This window comes from Gobius niger (genome assembly GCF_951799975.1).
Source record: "Gobius niger genome assembly, chromosome: 5".
Classification (NCBI taxonomy): domain Eukaryota; kingdom Metazoa; phylum Chordata; class Actinopteri; order Gobiiformes; family Gobiidae; genus Gobius; species Gobius niger.
In genome coordinates this window covers 40,127,698-40,147,972 of record NC_136856.1, presented here as the reverse complement: position 1 = coordinate 40,147,972, position 20,275 = coordinate 40,127,698, and the positions used below count along the sequence as shown (strand labels likewise).

Below are 20,275 nucleotides of genomic sequence, written 5' to 3'. Positions count from 1 at the left end.
GAGTGTGTTAATCTTACTTTGTTTGTGCTGAAATGGTTCTGTTAATGAAAAAACGTACATTTACTTATTTGGTTACGGAACACACAACACGTAGCATTTGCAACAATTAGCATGAACTTAAGCCAATGACCGATCTGTAAGAGTATAAATATACAGAAGCATCAAACGCACCTGAAGGACTGGAGGACGGAGGAGTTCTGGAGGATTCGATGAGCGTCAAAAGCGAAATGAAGAAGAACTCACAGAACCACAGACGCAGCACATTCACACTCACTTCTGCTTTTACCCAGAAACCCCTCTGGTCATGATTCAAACACACGGCTGCGGATTCTGGTCTGAAATGATGTTTGGCAAGATTTAAGTTTTTATTTAAAGGACAGTTTTTGAAGAATGCAACAAAAGTTTTCCAATGACTGACTCTTTCACCTATCTATCTATCTATCTATCTATCTATCTATCTATCTATCTATCTATCTATCTATCTATCTATCTATCTATCTGTCTATCTATCTGTCTATCTGTCTATCTGTCTATCTATCTATCTATCTATCTATCTATCTATCTGTCTGTCTGTCTGTCTGTCTGTCTGTCTGTCTGTCTGTCTGTCTGTCTATCTGTCTATCTGTCTATCTGTCTATCTGTCTGTCTATCTATCTATCTATCTATCTATCTATCTATCTATCTGCCTATCTGTCTGTCTGTCTGTCTGTCTGTCTGTCTGTCTGTCTGTCTGTCTGTCTGTCTATCTATCTATCTGTCTATCTATCTATCTATCATGCGCCACCAGGAGGCCTGGGTGAATGTAGTGAGTGAGTGGTTGGTGGTGGTCGGAGGGTCAGTCTACCCCACGGCAGCTGTGGCTACAACAGTGGCTTACCACCACAGTGTATGGAGAGAATGAATAATGCAATGTAAAGTCTCTTTGAGTGTCCAGAAAAGTGCTATATAAAACCAATGGAATAAGTAAGGATTAAACACCTCGGCGCCGCGTTAGACGGTTCTAACGGCCGACACAGTGTTGTTCCTCCTGCATTATAACGTCTAACGCGGCTCCTCGTTGTTTAATCCGCTTATACCAGGGTCCCACAAACCTAACATTTATAATACATGTGTTTTTCATTGACTAAAGTCACTAAATCTGCCAGACTACGGGACTATTTTGTGTGGGTTATTAGCCGGTCACTGAAGGCTGGTCTCAGAGCGAGTCATTCTCCGCAGCTATTACGAGGATCTCAGTCAGGCTCAACGACACAACATCAGCACAGAATCACAACACAACAGGACTAACCCGGAAACACTTTTCCCTGGAAGTAAACACCGATATGCGGCACTCGTGGGCAGGAGTTATTTACCTTTTACAAGGTTTAACCTGAAGCTAAAGCTAGCTAGCTCAACCAGCTCAACTGTTTATGGAAACAGCTGCGGTGGAGTCGCTCACACCTGGGCCCCCCCAACTCAAACTTTTATGTTTGACTTTACTAATCCAGACAAATATGCTTCAATGCAGGATCATTTTATGTACGCCTGAAAATGATGAATAGCCTTAACCGTTTCCAATAGAAATGTAAAGCTCATATGTTATTAACAGTAGCTAACCTAGCTGCTCACTCTCCTCTACAAACATTTAGCAAACACTAAATCCATCTCAGACGTTCCTGTCAGTCACTAATTACGCCTTTATCTGATTCAGCTGTGTCAGGCGTTGCTATGGCGACGCCACAGCGGAGTGACATCCCAGTGATTTAACTACCGGACTACGTGTGCGGTTACACCAAAATAATGCACCAGCCAATCAGAGTCCAGTATCACCCAGACCATGGTGTAATATTATTTATGACATTCAAAGACCTGTAGCCAATTTTAACATTTTAAAACTCCGTACAGTCCCTTTAAAATAATTCATTCACGTTTGTGCTTTGAAACTTTATTGAAAAGCATGACACCGAACAAATCTGTTGAATTTTGGATCAGCATTTTATTGAGCGTTTGCGTAAAGCTTTCAGAAGAGCAGGAAGCCACTGAAGATGATTTGTTTGGCTTTCTTGTCTTGCAAGTCCGTGTTCCCCTGAAAGTCCCGGACCGACTTGAGCCAAACCTGGTCTCCCACCTTCAGCTGAAGGACCACGCCCCCCGTCAACACCTGCCAATCAGAGAGAGACACGGAGAATGAGGCACAGCGTCAAGAGGTCAAACGCCAGTAGAAATAGGCTGCGTCCGAAACGAGCAGATCGGTAAGAGCTCTTACGCCAAACCGGATGTGCGTCAGCGCCGCCATGACAAGATGCTTCCGAGTTGGTCTGTCAGTTAGGAAGGAGTTAGGGGAGGAGCCTCAATGCTAACTATCATAGCCACTTTAGCATAGGGACCTCTGATGCTAACTATGATAGCCACTTTAGCATAGGAACCTCTGATGCTAACTATCATAGCCACTTTAGCATAGGAACCTCTGATGCTAACTATCATAGCCACTTTAGCATAGGGACCTCTGATGCTAACTATGATAGCCACTTTAGCATAGGAACCTCTGATGCTAACTATCATAGCCACTTTAGCATAGGAACCTCTGATGCTAACTATCATAGCCACTTTAGCATAGGGACCTCTGATGCTAACTATCATAGCCACTTTAGCATAGGGACCTCTGATGCTAACTATCATAGCCACTTTAGCATAGGGACCTCTGATGCTAACTATCATAGCCACTTTAGCATAGGGACCTCTGGTGCTAACTATCATAGCCACTTTAGCATAGGGACCTCTGATGCTAACTATCATAGCCACTTTAGCATAGGGACCTCTGATGCTAACTATCATAGCCACTTTAGCATAGGGACCTCTGATGCTAACTATCATAGCCACTTTAGCATAGTGACCTCTGATGCTAACTATCATAGCCACTTTAGCATAGGGACCTCTGGTGCTAACTATCATAGCCACTTTAGCATAGGGACCTCTGATGCTAACTATCATAGCCACTTTAGCATAGTGACCTCTGATGCTAACTATCATAGCCACTTTAGCATAGTGACCTCTGATGCTAACTCTCATAGCCACTTTAGCATAGTGACCTCTGATGCTAACTCTCATAGCCACTTTAGCATAGGGACCTCTGATGCTAACTATCATAGCCACTTTAGCATAGGGACCTCTGGTGCTAACTATCATAGCCACTTTAGCATAGTGACCTCTGATGCTAACTATCATAGCCACTTTAGCATAGGGACCTCTGATGCTAACTATCATAGCCACTTTAGCATAGGGACCTCTGGTGCTAACTATCATAGCCACTTTAGCATAGGGACCTCTGGTGCTAACTATCATAGCCACTTTAGCATAGGGACCTCTGATGCTAACTATCATAGCCACTTTAGCATAGTGACCTCTGATGCTAACTATCATAGCCACTTTAGCATAGTGACCTCTGATGCTAACTCTCATAGCCACTTTAGCATAGTGACCTCTGATGCTAACTCTCATAGCCACTTTAGCATAGGGACCTCTGATGCTAACTATCATAGCCACTTTAGCATAGGGACCTCTGGTGCTAACTATCATAGCCACTTTAGCATAGTGACCTCTGATGCTAACTATCATAGCCACTTTAGCATAGGGACCTCTGATGCTAACTATCATAGCCACTTTAGCATAGGGACCTCTGGTGCTAACTATCATGGCCACTTTAGCATAGGGACCTCTGATGCTAACTATCATAGCCACTTTAGCATAGGGACCTCTGGTGCTAACTATCATAGCCACTTTAGCATAGGGACCTCTGGTGCTAACTATCATAGCCACTTTAGCATAGGGACCTCTGATGCTAACTATCATAGCCACTTTAGCATAGGGACCTCTGGTGCTAACTATCATAGCCACTTTAGCATAGGGACCTCTGGTGCTAACTATCATAGCCACTTTAGCATAGGGACCTCTGGTGCTAACTAACGGGTGATTAGGAGCTATGTGCCGTCCCATAAGCCACTGGTGATGTCACTTCCCTTTCCCCTGTTTAAGGACGGATTGTGCAAATGCAGCTGAAGCTCTAGTTCCTGAACTGCACAGATCTAACAGTCGCCCCATGAAAGGTTAAGGACTTAGATGCTGGTGTTAGAGCTTAGAGGCTGTGATGTGATGGTTTCAGACGCAGCCTTACTGACATTCGTTATTTCGGGGTAAGACTCCAGCACACCACACGTCTGACTGTTCAAACCATGGACTCATTCAGAATCAGAAGGATTCAGAAAGTGCTGAATGTGGAGCTGCTGCAGATGCTCTACAGGGTCAGACCTGGTCGAAGTTGCGGTTCGAGTCGCAGAAAGCCACTCCGTCATTGATATCGAGAGCGTTGCTGTTGATGGACAGACACATGGTCACCTGCGAAACACCAAACACAGGACGACTCAAAGTCAGTGTTGAGCTTTATTCAGAGCATTAGCATTAGCATTAGCATTAGCATTTGTCTTCAGCATTTCATTACTCATGTGGAGAAAACCCATGATATTCTAAGCCCACAGAACATCTGAACAGGGAGGGGAGAGAAAGTCTTCACCTAAGCAGGAAAGCTGAGATTTTAAAAGCTTTAGGGAGGCTGACAATGCAGCCCTTTAAGAATGTTCTGTTCTTGAAGGACCTATATCATGCAAAATCGATGTTGTTGTGTTATTTCCTTATCAAAAACACCCCCAGAGTGGTTTGTGGCTTCATTCACGCAGTTCTCAGCAACCCTCCTGGATCCTGCTGTCTGAGTTGAAGATCACAACTTCTGTAATGTCATTCCTTACGGCCTGAGTTTAATTAATAAAACTAATTTAAATAAAATGTCATGTTTGCACTGAAGGATGTGAAGAAGGAGCTCTTTCTAACCTGCTCTGGAAACGCCTGTTCTTTTTTCTTACCTAACGATAATGTCACGGAGAAAAGCACGTTTGGCTGCGAGAGGTCAGGACTTTATTCAACTCTTCCTAAAGAAGAGGCCGCTCGCCAGGAGTTGGAATTTCGCTCCAGGATTCAGCGACTTTCACCAGAATAGTGTTTTTCTGTGACTGTCTCTGATGGAAGTTTGTGAAGCTTCTTAAAGTGGATTAACCTTTATAACCAACGGTGAGTCAAAGCACGGGTTAGCTTGTGTGTTAGCGAGTGTGTTAGCATACGTGTTAGCTTGTGTGTTAGCGTGTGTGTTAGCGTGCGTGTTAGGTTGTGTGCTAGCAAGTGTGTTAGCGTGTGTGTTAGCATGCGCGTTTGCTTGTGTGTTAGCTTGTGTATTAGCATGCATGTTAGCGTGTGTGTTAGCGTGTGTATTAGCGAGTGTGCTAGCATGCATGTTAGCGTATGTGTTAGCGAGTGTGTTAGCATGCGTGTTTGCATGTGTGTTAGCGTATGTGTTAGCGTGTGTGTTAGCGTATGTGTTAGCGTGTGTGTTAGCGTGTGTGTTAGCGTATGTGTTAGCGTGTGTGTTAGCATGCGTGTTAGCGTGTGTGTTAGCGAGTGTGTTAGCATGCGTGTTTGCTTGTGTGTTAGCGTGTGTGTTAGCATGCGTGTTAGCGTGTGTGTTAGCGTATGTGTTAGCATGTGTGTTAGCATGTGTGTTAGCGTGTGTGTTAGCATGCGTGTTAGCATGTGTGTTAGCGTATGTGTTAGCGTGTGTGTTAGCGTATGTGTTAGCGTGTGTGTTAGCATGCGTGTTAGCGTGTGTGTTAGCGAGTGTGTTAGCATGCGTGTTTGCTTGTGTGTTAGCGTGTGTGTTAGCATGCGTGTTAGCGTGTGTGTTAGCGTATGTGTTAGCATGTGTGTTAGCATGTGTGTTAGCGTGTGTGTTAGCATGCGTGTTTGCTTGTGTGTTAGCGTGTGTGTTAGCATGCGTGTTAGCGTGTGTTAGCGTATGTGTTAGCATGTGTGTTAGCGTGTGTGTTAGCGTATGTGTTAGCGTGTGTGTTAGCATGCGTGTTAGCGTGTGTGTTAACGAGTGTTTTAGCATGCGTGTTAGCATGTGTGTTAGCGTGTGTGTTAGCATGCGTGTTTGCTTGTGTGTTAGCGTGTGTGTTAGCGTGTGTGTTAGCGTGTGTGTTAGCGTATGTGTTAGCGTGTGTGTTAGCGTATGTGTTAGCGTGTGTGTTAGCATGCGTGTTTGCTTGTGTGTTAGCGTGTGTGTTAGCATGCGTGTTAGCGTGTGTTAGCGTATGTGTTAGCATGTGTGTTAGCATGTGTTTTAGCGTGTGTGTTAGCATGCGTGTTAGCGTGTGTTAGCGTATGTGTTAGCATGTGTGTTAGCATGTGTGTTAGCGTATGTGTTAGCGTGTGTGTTAGCATGCGTGTTAGCATGTGTGTTAGCGTGTGTGTTAGCGTATGTGTTAGCGTGTGTGTTAGCATGCGTGTTTGCTTATGTGTTAGCGTGTGTGTTAGCATGCGTGTTAGCGTCTGTGTTAGCGTGTGTGTTAGCATGCGTGTTAGCGTGTGTTAGCGTATGTGTTAGCATGTGTGTTAGCGTGTGTGTTAGCGTGTGTGTTAGCGTGTGTGTTAGCATGCGTGTTTGCTTGTGTGTTAGCGTGTGTGTTAGCATGCGTGTTAGCGTGTGTGTTAGCGAGTGTTTTAGCGTATGTGTTAGCGTGTGTGTTAGCATGCGTGTTTGCTTGTGTGTTAGCGTGTGTGTTAGCGTGTGTGTTAGCATGCGAGTTAGTTGGTGTATTAGCGAGTGTATTAGCATGTGGGTTAGCTTGTGTGTTAGCGAGTGTATTAGCATGCATGTTAGCATGTGGGTTAGCTTGTGTGTTAGCGTGTGTGTTAGCCATTAATGAAGCTGTGTTGCAGATGTCAACTCCTTATAAGGAGAGAGGGGGCGGAGTTAACTGAATCGAAGCGTCTTGTCTTCCGGGCTCCCTAGCGGTAGAGGTGCAATATATGATATACATGCCTATACTTTACTGTGGGATGGCTAAAAGAGCAGGATACAGATCCTTTAAAGGTTTAGAGTCCAGTAAATCATGTGATCAAAACTGCTTGAACCTTGGCCTTAGAGGAGAAGGTGAAGTAGTAAACTCCGGGGATGCTGCAGGTGAAGCGGCCGCTCTGAAGGCTGAAGTCTGCATGCTCATTGACCACAAACTTCTCGAACATCACCACCTTCAAATCAACACAGAGAACTGGTTACGGCTCCCAGATGTTTCACACCGAGCACCACACACGCTCCCAGATGTTCCACACCGAGCACCACACATGACATGACTTCGCTTTCCGAGAACCACAAGATGGAATCCAGGTCTGGGACAGAATTATGCCTGAACTTGGGCCAAACCCAGTCAATAGCGGAGTCAAAACTTAAAGGAACAGCATGCGTTTTTACATACTGAGATATGTTCTTACCTTAGCTTTGACCAGTTCGAAATCCACGCAGTAATCTTCACTTTACTGCGTGGATTTCGAACTACTCCTGGTATTATTACGCCTTACAATATAGTTCCCCCTTTTATCCGCTTAGAAAATCCACATTGTTTAATTGTGTGTAATTATACTTTGTAGTGGAACACTTCACGTAACCATATTTAAATAGGGGAAACGTGGAAGAGCTTGGTAGCTTCTATCTTGACCTGTTTTGGAGCTATAGAGGAGAGAGGGAGAGGCTAAATGCTAACGCCGTCTGCGCTGTGTTTACGTGACTGAAGATCAGACAGGTCCTAAAGAACTCGTCACAGCTCAGGTAAGAACATATCTCAGTGTGGAAAAACGGTGGCCTGTTCCTTTAAGTATTTCAAAACAATATCAAACACAGGAGGGCAATGAGGCAAATTTGACTGTGTTTTTTTTTTTCCTTTCAGGGGGCATCCCAATCGGCTTGTTGCACAATGCGGCTACGCTAGTTCCTGTGAGCTGAAGCTGTGGGCGCTAGTACTTCCTGTTCGTATTCATTTCCATTAAGATGAGCTCAGACCAGTGAGTTTCTGGTAGAAATATCTCCATAGAGGAGACGTTTATGTTTGTGAGGATCAGTGAGTTTGTCTTGAAGCTAAAGGCTAATTTAACCTCTTAACTCCCGCCTGAACCGAGAGGATCTTTTTTCCTCACGTCATCAGATTTTTTTTTTCATCATTTTTGTCACTTTTTTGTCATTTTTTGGTCACTTTTTTTTTTTTTTTTTTTGTCAATTTCTTGTCACATTTTGTCACAGTTTGTCACAGTTTTTGTAATTCTTTCGTCATTTTTCGTCATTTTTTGTGACATTTTTGTGACATTTTTGTGACATTTTTGCCACATTTCCATCATTGTTTTCGTCGAGAAAACGTGCTCGGTTCAGGCGGGAGTTAAGGGGTTAATGCATTACACAACTTGAAATAGTGCCTTTATATATATTCTTTTATAGCATGTTAGCCTTTAGCTTCAAGACAAACTATCAATCCTTCATGATCACAGGCGTCTCCGATCTGAACTTGTTACATCATGATTTGAACTCACAGTAAATGATCGTCTACCGGGAACTCACCGCTCACAACATAATCTTTAGAAAATATGATTATTATTCCAGGAAAAGAAAACGGACAGGAAGTCCAGGCGCTCACACCTTCAGGTCAGAGGAACTAGCATAGCCACACCGCACAACAAGCCAATTAAGAAATGTCCCAAAAGTGTCTAATAACAGAGTTCAATATAAATACTGCAGTAATATAGTCATCATATGACCATGCCCACATTATTATTCATTTTAGCCAATGTGTTTCCATATATAAAGAAAAGTGCTGTATGTACAGTGGCTTGCAAAACACTATGGACCATAAACATAAATATATTTAAGCAAAATTTTATGTGAAAGACACAGACTGAGTTCATTGGAGCCTTTTGTTGTGTGTATTTGTGTACTGTGTTGTGGTGTCTTAATACAAATCTGAAATGTGGGATGTGCATAAGTGCCGCCCCCCCCCTTTCCTTTTAGTGCAACAGATTAGGGCTGTGCAATTAATCGATTACAACAGTAAACGATTACAAAATTAGCATAATCGCAAAAAATTGATTATATTTATTTAAAAAAAAAAAAAAAAATTCAATATTTTTTTTTTACATTTTTTTTTCTAATTTTTAATTTTTGGATTTTTGTCACTTTTTTGCTGGATTTTTGTATTTTTTTGCTGGATTTTTGTTATTTTTTTGCTGGATTTTTGTCACTTTTTTAATGGATTTTTGTCACTTTTTTAATGGATTTTTGTCACTTTTTTGATGGATTTTTGTCTTTTTTCTGCTGGATTTTTGGCACTTTTTTAATGGATTTTTGTCACTTTTTTAATGGATTTTTGTATTTTTTTGACGGATTTTTGTCATTTTTTGCTGGATTTTTGTCACTTTTTTAATGGATTTTTGTATTTTTTTGACGGATTTTTGTCATTTTTTGCTGGATTTTTGTCACTTTTTTTGCTGGATTTTTGTCACTTTTTTGCTGGATTTTTGTCACTTTTTTGCTGGATTTTTGAATTTTTTTGCTGGATTTTTGTTATTTTTTTGCTGGATTTTTGTATTTTTTTGCTGGATTTTTGTTATTTTTTTGACGGATTTTTGTCACTTTTTTTGACGGATTTTTGTCATTTTTTTGCTGGATTTTTGTCACTTTTTTAATGGATTTTTGTATTTTTTTGATTGATTTTTGTCTTTTTTCTGTTGGATTTTTGTCACTTTTTTAATGGATTTTTGTATTTTTTTGATGGATTTTTGTCACTTTTTTAATGGATTTTTGTCACTTTTTTAATGGATTTTTGTCACTTTTTTAATGGATTTTTGTCACTTTTTTAATGGATTTTTGTATTTTTTTGACAGATTTTTGTCATTTTTTGCTGGATTTTTGTCACTTTTTTGATGGATTTTTGTATTTTTTTGCTGGATTTTTGTTATTTTTTTGCTGGATTTTTGTCACTTTTTTAATGGATTTTTGTCACTTTTTTAATGGATTTTTGTCACTTTTTTGATGGATTTTTGTCTTTTTTCTGATGGATTTTTGTCACTTTTTTAATGGATTTTTGTCACTTTTTTAATGGATTTTTGTATTTTTTTGACGGATTTTTGTCTTTTTTCTGCTGGATTTTTGTATTTTTTTGCTGGATTTTTGTTATTTTTTTGCTGGATTTTTGTCACTTTTTTAATGGATTTTTGTCACTTTTTTAATGGATTTTTGTCACTTTTTTGATGGATTTTTGTCTTTTTTCTGCTGGATTTTTGTCACTTTTTTAATGGATTTTTGTCACTTTTTTAATGGATTTTTGTATTTTTTTGACGGATTTTTGTCATTTTTTGCTGGATTTTTGTCACTTTTTTTTGCTGGATTTTTGTCACTTTTTTGCTGGATTTTTGTCACTTTTTTAATGGATTTTTGAATTTTTTTGCTGGATTTTTGTTATTTTTTTGCTGGATTTTTGTATTTTTTTGCTGGATTTTTGTTATTTTTTTGCTGGATTTTTGTCACTTTTTTAATGGATTTTTGTCACTTTTTTAATGGATTTTTGTCACTTTTTTGATGGATTTTTGTCTTTTTTCTGATGGATTTTTGTCACTTTTTTAATGGATTTTTGTCACTTTTTTAATGGATTTTTGTATTTTTTTGACGGATTTTTGTCTTTTTTCTGCTGGATTTTTGTATTTTTTTGCTGGATTTTTGTTATTTTTTTGCTGGATTTTTGTCACTTTTTTAATGGATTTTTGTCACTTTTTTAATGGATTTTTGTCACTTTTTTGATGGATTTTTGTCTTTTTTCTGCTGGATTTTTGTCACTTTTTTAATGGATTTTTGTCACTTTTTTAATGGATTTTTGTATTTTTTTGACGGATTTTTGTCATTTTTAGCTGGATTTTTGTCACTTTTTTTGCTGGATTTTTGTCACTTTTTTGCTGGATTTTTGTCACTTTTTTAATGGATTTTTGAATTTTTTTGCTGGATTTTTGTTATTTTTTTGCTGGATTTTTGTTATTTTTTTGCTGGATTTTTGTCACTTTTTTTGACGGATTTTTGTCATTTTTTTGCTGGATTTTTGTCACTTTTTTAATGGATTTTTGTATTTTTTTGATTGATTTTTGTCTTTTTTCTGTTGGATTTTTGTCACTTTTTTAATGGATTTTTGTATTTTTTTGATGGATTTTTGTCACTTTTTTAATGGATTTTTGTCACTTTTTTGATGGATTTTTGTCACTTTTTTAATGGATTTTTGTCACTTTTTTAATGGATTTTTGTCACTTTTTTAATGGATTTTTGTCACTTTTTTAATGGATTTTTGTATTTTTTTGACGGATTTTTGTCATTTTTTGCTGGATTTTTGTCACTTTTTTTGCTGGATTTTTGTCACTTTTTTGCTGGATTTTTGTCACTTTTTTGCTGGATTTTTGTCACTTTTTTGCTGGATTTTTGACAATTTTTTGCTGGATTTTTGTCACTTTTTTGATGGATTTTTGTCATTTTTTTGATGGATTTTTGTCACTTTTTTTATGGATTTTTTACACTTTTTTGATGGATTTTTGACACTTTTTTGATGGATTTTTGTCACTTTTTTGATGGATTTTTGTCACTTTTTTGATGGATTTTTGTTACGTTTTTCATGGATTTTTTTAAAGGCAACAAATAATCGTTTGAATAATCGTGATTTCAATTATGACAAAAATAATCGTGATTATTATTTTTTCAATAATCGAGCAGCCCTACAACAGATTTCCTTCAGAAGTTGAATGAAGATTTCTGAATGATCACATGTGATGAGTAAATAGAGTCCTGTGTGTAATTTGATGTCAGTTCAGTTCCGCCTTAATATTTTCACTCCATTTTTCCAGAAGCTTTTGGATTGGGGTAAAGCCAAACTGGAGAAAATGTGCTCTGTTCAGGTGGAAGTTAAGGGATTAAGAGACTATTGTGGAGCAGAAGCATCATGAAGTCCAAGAACACAGCAGACAGGCCCGGGATGAAGATACTGAGAAGTATAAAGCTGGGTTCGCTCAGAAAAAGATTCCAAAGCTTTAACATCTCTCAGTTTTCCATTAAATTCACCATCCAGGAATGGAAAGAGTCTGGCGTCACTGCAAACCTACCAAGACCCGGCCGTCCTCCTAAACTCACTGACCGAACAAGGACAGCACTGACCACAGCTGTTACAGAGACGCCTGTGATGACCCTGGATGAACTGCAGAGAGACAACGCTCAGGTGGGGGAAACTGTCCACAGAACAACTATTAATCGTACACTGCACCAGGGGCGGACTGGCCATGTGTCCATTCTGGAAGAGCACAGAAGGGCCACTGGTCCCGCCTCAACCGAGCTTTACCCAAATCTAAAAGCTGAAAAGAAAAGCCTCAAAATAGCGAGAAAAAGAGGATGAAAAGTCAACAAAAACGTGAGAAAAACACGGAAAAAAGAAGAAAAAAACTACAAAAACGTGAGAAAAACACAACAAATTTTTTTTAACCCCTTAACTCCCAACTGAACCGAGCACATTTTCTCCAGTTTGGCTTTACCCCAATCCAAAAGCTTCTGGGAAAAAGGTGTGAAAATAGCAACAAAACTGAGACGAAAACAATGATGGAAATGTGACGAAAAAGTGACAAAAACATTGACAAAAAAGTGACGAAAAATTGTTGAAAAAGTGGGAAAAATGTCACAAAAATGTCACAAGAAATGGACAAAAAATTACAAGAAATTGACCAAAAAGTGACAAAAATTTGATGAAAAATTGATGAAAAAATGTGACAAAAAATGACCAACAAAATGACAAAAATGTGACAAAAATGTGACAAAAAATAAATAAATAAATAAATAAATAAAAGAATAAAAAACAAAACAAAAAGGTGACACAACACAGCAACAACGCAAGGAAAAAGATCAGTTTTGTGGGTCTTAGCTTTCAAATGCTACACACAAAACACACACAAAATATGTATTCGTGGAAGTGTCACATTTACGCTAATTTGGGGCAGGCTGGTCAGAGTCCCGCCCCTGCTCTGCACACATGTGGCTTTATCTACGAACTTCATTTCACTTCACGATTGTGCGTCTCTTAGTGTTTGTCGTTCACATAAAATTTCAACTAAATATATTTACGTTTATGGTCCATAGTGTGAAAGTTCGAAAAGTTAATGAGCAGATACTTTTGCAAACCACTGTACATTATGACAACTTGTGAAAAATGTGATGGAAATGAACTCAGAATCGAACTAGAACTGTTAATGCAGACAAGAACAATGTAGTCGACGACCCTCTGGTTAAAGGTGTCGTCCCAGAGGATGACTATGGAGTGAAAGTGCAGTACCTGTCCCAGAGGATGATTGTGGAGTGAAAGTGCGGTACCTGTCCCAGAGGATGATTATGGAGTGAAAGTGCGGTACCTGTCCCAGAGGATGATTGTGGAGTGAAAGTGCGGTACCTGTCCCAGAGGATGATTGTGGAGTGAAAGTGCGGTACCTGTCCCAGAGGATGATTGTGGAGTGAAAGTGCGGTACCTGTCCCAGAGGATGACTATGGAGTGAAAGTGCGGTACCTGTCCCAGAGGATGATTGTGGAGTGAAAGTGCGGTACCTGTCCCAGAGGATGATTGTGGAGTGAAAGTGCGGTACCTGTCCCAGAGGATGATTGTGGAGTGAAAGTGCGGTACCTGTCCCAGAGGATGATTGTGGAGTGAAAGTGCGGTACCTGTCCCAAAGGATGATTGTGGAGTGAAAGTGCGGTACCTGTCCCAGAGGATGATTATGGAGTGAAAGTGCGGTACCTGTCCCAGAGGATGATTGTGGAGTGAAAGTGCGGTACCTGTCCCAGAGGATGATTATGGAGTGAAAGTGCGGTACCTGTCCCAGAGGATGATTGTGGAGTGAAAGTGCGGTACCTGTCCCAGAGGATGATTATGGAGTGAAAGTGCGGTACCTGTCCCAGAGGATGATTGTGGAGTGAAAGTGCGGTACCTGTCCATAGGTGGGGTAGCTGTCGCTGTCCCGGGTCACTGAGAAGGTGCTGTGTTTGTGCACCGCCGCCGCCGCTGAAACAGAAAACAAAGAGACTTCACTGAAATGTGAGGAAATACTTAATGTGTCTTTGGCTCTCACCGACACCCGCTGTTAAAACGAAGTATTCTGGGTGCGACGATATATCGATTTTGTGATGTATCGCGATATTACGATACGATGCAGACACTTTTTCTGCCGATATCGATACGTTTGATGAAGTCGTGCGTGTTAATGAAAGATAAATGATCGTTTGGGGCATTTTCAGAGAGTGACTCCGCGATCATTTATTTATTTAACCTCTTAACTCCCGTCTGAACCAAACGCATTCTCTGCAATTCAGCTTTACCCAAATCTGAAAACTTCTTGACTGGCGCTCACAGCCTATAGGCCAGAGCAGCGGTGCATTTGAAAGCTAAGACCGTGTTGTTGCCGTGTCGTCACTTTTTTGCCACATTTTTGTCACATTTTCGTCACTTTTTTTCCATTTTTTTTCATTTTTGTCACTTTTTTGTCACTTTTTGTCGCTTTTTTGTCACTTTTTTATCACTTTTTGTCACATTTTTGTCACATTTTTGTCACTTTTTTGTCACTTTTTGTCGCTTTTTTGTCACTTTTTGTCGCTTTTTTGTCACTTTTTTGTCACTTTTTTGTCACATTTTTGTCCAATTTTTTTGCATTTTTTTGTCACATTTTTGTCACTTTTTTTGTCACTTTTTTGTCACTTTTTTGTCACTTTTTTTGTTACATTTTTGTCACTTTTTTGTCACTTTTTTGTCGCTTTTTTGTCACATTTTTGTCACTTTTCTGCCACATTTTTGTCACTTTTCTGCCACATTTTTGTCACATTTTTGTCACTTTTTTGTCACTTTTTTGTCACTTTTTTTGTTACATTTTTGTCACATTTTTGTCACTTTTCTGCCACATTTTTGTCACTTTTCTGTCACATTTTTGTCACATTTTCGTCATTTTTTTTCCATTTTTTTCCATTTTTGTCACTTTTTGTCGCTTTTTTGTCACTTTTTTGTTACTTTTTTGTCACTTTTTGTCACTTTTTTGTCACTTTTTCGTCACATTTTTGTCACTTTTTTGTCACATTTTTGTCCAATTTTTTTGCATTTTTTTGCATTTTTGTCACTTTTTTGTTACATTTTTGTACCTGTTTTATTGCATATTTGCCATGTTTTGTCACTTTTTTGTTACATTTTTGTCACTTTTTTGTCACTTTTTTGTCACTTTTTTGTCACTTTTTTGTCACTTTTTTGTTACATTTTTGTCACTTTTTGTCACTTTTTTGTTACATTTTTGTCACTTTTTTGTCACTTTTTTGTCGCTTTTTTGTCACTTTTTGTCACTTTTTTGTCACTTTTTGTCACTTTTTTGTCACTTTTTGTCACTTTTTTGTCACTTTTTTGTCACTTTTTTGTCACTTTTTTGTCACTTTTTCGTCACTTTTTGTCACTTTTTTGTCACTTTTTTGTCACTTTTTTGTCACTTTTTTGTACCTGTTTTATTGCATATTTGCCATGTTTTGTCACTTTTTTGTTACATTTTTGTCACTTTTTTGTCACTTTTTTGTCACTTTTTTGTCACTTTTTTGTCACTTTTTTGTTACATTTTTGTCACTTTTTGTCACTTTTTTGTTACATTTTTGTCACTTTTTTGTCACTTTTTTGTCGCTTTTTTGTCACTTTTTGTCACTTTTTTGTCACTTTTTGTCACTTTTTTGTCACTTTTTGTCACTTTTTTGTCACTTTTTTGTCACTTTTTTGTCACTTTTTTGTCACTTTTTCGTCACTTTTTGTCACTTTTTTGTCACTTTTTTGTCACTTTTTTGTCACTTTTTTGTACCTGTTTTATTGCATATTTGCCATGTTTTGTTGCTTTTTTGTTACTTTTCTGCCACATTTTTGTTGCGTTTACGTCTCGTTTTCATCACACTTTTGGCACTTATTTTCACTTTTAATAGAAATCAAACTTCTGAAACTCACTTCAGATGGGAGTTAAGAGGTTAAGAGGGGAAAAGGATGTAGTTGCTTATAAATGTATAAAACATATATAAGATAAAAAGGGTAAAAAGTGCAGGTATCTTTAATAATAGTGACATATTGTATAGAGTCACATATCGATCATTGCAGTACAGTCATATCGTAATGTTATCGTTATTTCTCACCTTGTCCCATGTACTTTCCTCTGACGCCTGGTTCTCCGGACGGGCCAGGCTTCCCGGGTTGGCCCAGGTGTCCGCCGTAGCCCTTAGGACCCATGGGCCCCTGAGCGCCGCGAGGGCCCGCATCTCCCTTCAGCTTCTGCAGCGAGAGAGGGACGCTGTTTCCCTCCAGGGCTGCAGGGGGCGAGAGAGAGACATCAGGGATCCACACACAGCATGTGTTTTAAAACAAACCGGGCCCCACGATGTCGTGTAACTGGGGTGTATGAGAGAGTGGGTGAGGCGTGTGATCATTTTCATGCTGTTTGGGGGTGACTTTGTGGGCATCAGCCTGACCAGGGACTGCAGGGGAGTTCTAGACCCGGGTACAATGGTTTATATTGCACATGCTCCCTGTTCAGATAAATAATAAACTCAATATTACTCAGAAATGCAGGAATGAAACATGGCTCCAGGCAGTCGTCAAAGTTGATTCCTTTAGTACAGACACGACTGGTGAAATATGACTCCAATACAAGTAAAAGTTGTAAAAATGATGACCTAAGTGAAAGTACTGAAGTATTCAAAGTAGAAAATGCAAATCGATTATAGCAAAAGTGTCAAAAATTGTGAATTTGTGTTTAAATTTACACTCTGTACCGGGTTGCCCACACTTTTTGTCTCCGAGAGCTAAAATGACCGCATATCTGTTAGGGCTGTGCAATTAATCGAAATTCGATTACGATTTCGATTACAACAGCAAACGATTACAAAATTAGCATAATCGCAAAAAATCGATTATTTTATTTTTTTTCAATTTTTTTTTTTTTTTTTTTTCAATTTTTATTTTCTTACATTTTTTTTTCTAATTTTTGGATTTTTGTCACTTTTTTGATGGATTTTTGTCTTTTTTCTGCTGGATTTTTGTCTTTTTTCTGCTGGATTTTTGTCTTTTTTTTATGGATTTTTGTCACTTTTTTGATGGATTTTTATATTTTTTTGATGGATTTTTGTCACTTTTTTGATGGATTTTTTTTAAAGGCAACAAATAATCGTTTGAATAATCGTGATTTCAATTATGACAAAAATAATCGTGATTATTATTTTTTCAATAATCGAGCAGCTCTAATATCTGTGGTGATTTCAGGCGTGAAACACATATAACTGCAAACACATTGTTCCGTACACATCAGCATTTTATTCTATGTGTGCAAATAACGTGAAAACAAATGTTCACGATGGCAAAAGCCGACTTATAGTTATAAATATACTTATGAAAATCAACCATTTCAGCCACATGATGACAGTAATATAGTGCAAAATGTAAACAATCCCGGCATCTTAAACAGTACGAGCTGCTCATACGAGTGAGAGACATGAAGCTGGTCTTTGGACGTTATTAATGTGTCGGTTGCAGCTTGTTTGTCATCGCGGTGTGAGTCGGTGAGTCTGGACTTGCCGTGACCTCTGAGTCGGGACTTGCTGAGCCTCATCATGAACCTAAAAGTCTGATCACAGATGTAAACGCTACAAAACTACGGCAAAACAAGTGCTTATCAGTGTCCACTGTTAGTATCTAGTGCCTGTAGTGACTTTGCCTCATTCATTAGTGAAAGGGGCGAGACGCAAGTTTTATGCTCACTGCTGCCACCTCAGGTCTTACGTGTAACTGCAGCTTCTATATTAAGCTTGTGCATGACGGCACTTCTGACCCGAATTAACACTGTTAATCTGTTAGTGGGATCACGGGCACCAGGGCATCGGCTCGAGGAGACTGTGAGGCTCCACACAGGAGAACCTCCTCTGGACAGACTGTGAGGCTCCACACAGGAGAACCTCCTCTGGACAGACTGTGAGGTTCCACACAGGAGAACCTCCTCTGGACAGACTGTGAGGTTCCACACAGGAGAACCTCCTCTGGACAGACTGTGAGGTTCCACACAGGAGAACCTCCTCTGGACAGACTGTGAGGTTCCACACAGGAGAACCTCCTCTGGACAGACTGTGAGGCTCCACTCAGGAGAACCTCCTCTGGACAGACTGTGAGGCTCCACACAGGAGAACCTCCTCTGGACAGACTGTGCTCTCTGTGAGGTTCCACACAGGAGAACCTCCTCTGGACAGACTGTGAGGCTCCACACAGGAGAACCTCCTCTGGACAGACTGTGAGGTTCCACACAGGAGAACCTCCTCTGGACAGACTGTGAGGTTCCACACAGGAGAACCTCCTCTGGACAGACTGTGAGGCTCCACACAGGAGAACCTCCTCTGGACAGACTGTGAGGCTCCACACAGGAGAACCTCCTCTGGACAGACTGTGAGGTTCCACACAGGAGAACCTCCTCTGGACAGACTGTGCTCTCTGTGAGGCTCCACACAGGAGAACCTCCTCTGGACAGACTGTGCTCTCTGTGAGGTTCCACACAGGAGAACCTCCTCTGGACAGACCATGCTCTCTGTGAGGCTCCACACAGGAGAACCTCCTCTGGACAGACTGTGCTCTCTGTGAGGCTCCACACAGGAGAACCTCCTCTGGACAGACTGTGCTCTCTGTGAGGTTCCACACAGGAGAACCTCCTCTGGACAGACTGTGAGGCTCCACACAGGAGAACCTCCTCTGGACAGACTGTGCTCTCTGTGAGGCTCCACACAGGAGAACCTCCTCTGGACAGACTGTGCTCTCTGTGAGGCTCCACACAGAAGAACCTCCTCTGGACAGACTGTGAGGTTCCACACAGGAGAACCTCCTCTGGACAGACTGTGAGGTTCCACACAGGAGAACCTCCTCTGGACAGACTGTGAGGCTCCACACAGGAGAACCTCCTCTGGACAGACTGTGAGGTTCCACACAGGAGAACCTCCTCTGGACAGACTGTGAGGTTCCACACAGGAGAACCTCCTCTGGACAGACTGTGAGGCTCCACACAGGAGAACCTCCTCTGGACAGACTGTGAGGTTCCACACAGGAGAACCTCCTCTGGACAGACTGTGCTCTCTGTAAAAGGCACCAGGTACTGGAACAGTCTCCCTTCATCAGTCAGAGAGACTCCAACTCTGGCCACTTTTAAAGCCCGTTTTAAACTGTGGCTAAAGGAAAACCAGGCCTGTGACACTTTTAGTTGTTACTGCATTTATTGTCGTCACATTATGTTAATTGTAAATTGTAAATTGTGTATGTGTTTCCTGCCTCGGGACTACAGATAGAAACTAGCATCCCCGCTATAATCTGGCATATTTACAGAGCTCATGTGCAACTGTTCATCAATATGCATTGTCCCTATCAAATAAATAAATAAATAAAAATAAATAAATAAATAAACACCTTTCTGAGCGACAGTGCAGGATTTTAGAGGCAGTTGTGGTGAACAGGTCTGAGCTCATTCTACACATTAGGACATGGAGGAACATGTAGGGGGAGGAAAATACATCATTTTAACATTTTTAAACTCCGTATAGTCCCTTTAACAAAAAAAAAAGCCATATTAGGCCATTTTGAAAGTGTGGACAGCGTAGATTCTTTTTGTTGATGTCAATAACCTTTGCTCTCTGTGATTAAGACTGAGCAACACTTTGCTTTTAGGAAGAGCGAAACAGCGCCCCCAATTTGATACTGGTGGCCAAAAAGTGCACTGCATCCACTATTGTAAGGGCTTATCATTGAGAAGGAATGGGAAAAGTTAAGAGGCCAAATGTACTTTTACTTTGGTGCCTTCATAGAAATGTAGCGGAGTAAAAGTGACCCCCTCTGCCTCCAGGTGTGTTGTTAGTTTAGGAGGAACTTCCCCTTAACCCTGATGCCCTGCCTCGGTCTGTACCTGGCTCTCCCTTCTGCCCCCTGAGTCCGGGGCGCCCGTCTCGGCCCGGGCCCCCGTTCACTCCCCGGACGCCCGTCTCTCGGACAGTTGCCACAGCTGATGATTGACAGCAGAGAGAACACGCCCACCAGCAGCAGCAGCCTATAGGAGCCTCCCATTTTCAGCACAACTGCAAAAACAAATGAGAACACAGAAGACGACTCACGAGCTTTCATTTAGTGCTTAAGGAAATGAGTCAACACGGACTACAATAAGAATAAACACATTTTCCTTTGTTACAATGTTTTTGCGCATGTTTGAGTAATCTTTGAATCGTCACGAGCGGCGAAGGGGAAGCGAGGGCAGGGCTGGATTTAAAGGGGGGGTATTCTGCAAA

General features: G+C 40.4%; 1 protein-coding gene and 1 pseudogene across 2 annotated transcripts in view; both read right to left on the bottom strand.

Moving 5' to 3' along the window:
• Positions 1 to 20,275, bottom strand: part of LOC306962771 (uncharacterized protein) — a 1,040,752-nt gene that overhangs the window by 72,313 nt on the left and 948,164 nt on the right. The window lies entirely within an intron of this gene.
• Positions 1,922 to 20,057, bottom strand: LOC306963511 (complement C1q subcomponent subunit C-like; annotated as a pseudogene). The gene is made up of 6 exons (XR_013794278.1): positions 19,900 to 20,057; positions 16,109 to 16,279; positions 13,897 to 13,970; positions 6,997 to 7,113; positions 4,285 to 4,371; positions 1,922 to 2,140 (listed from the first exon to the last, which is right to left on the bottom strand). The product of XR_013794278.1 is annotated as a complement C1q subcomponent subunit C-like (transcript).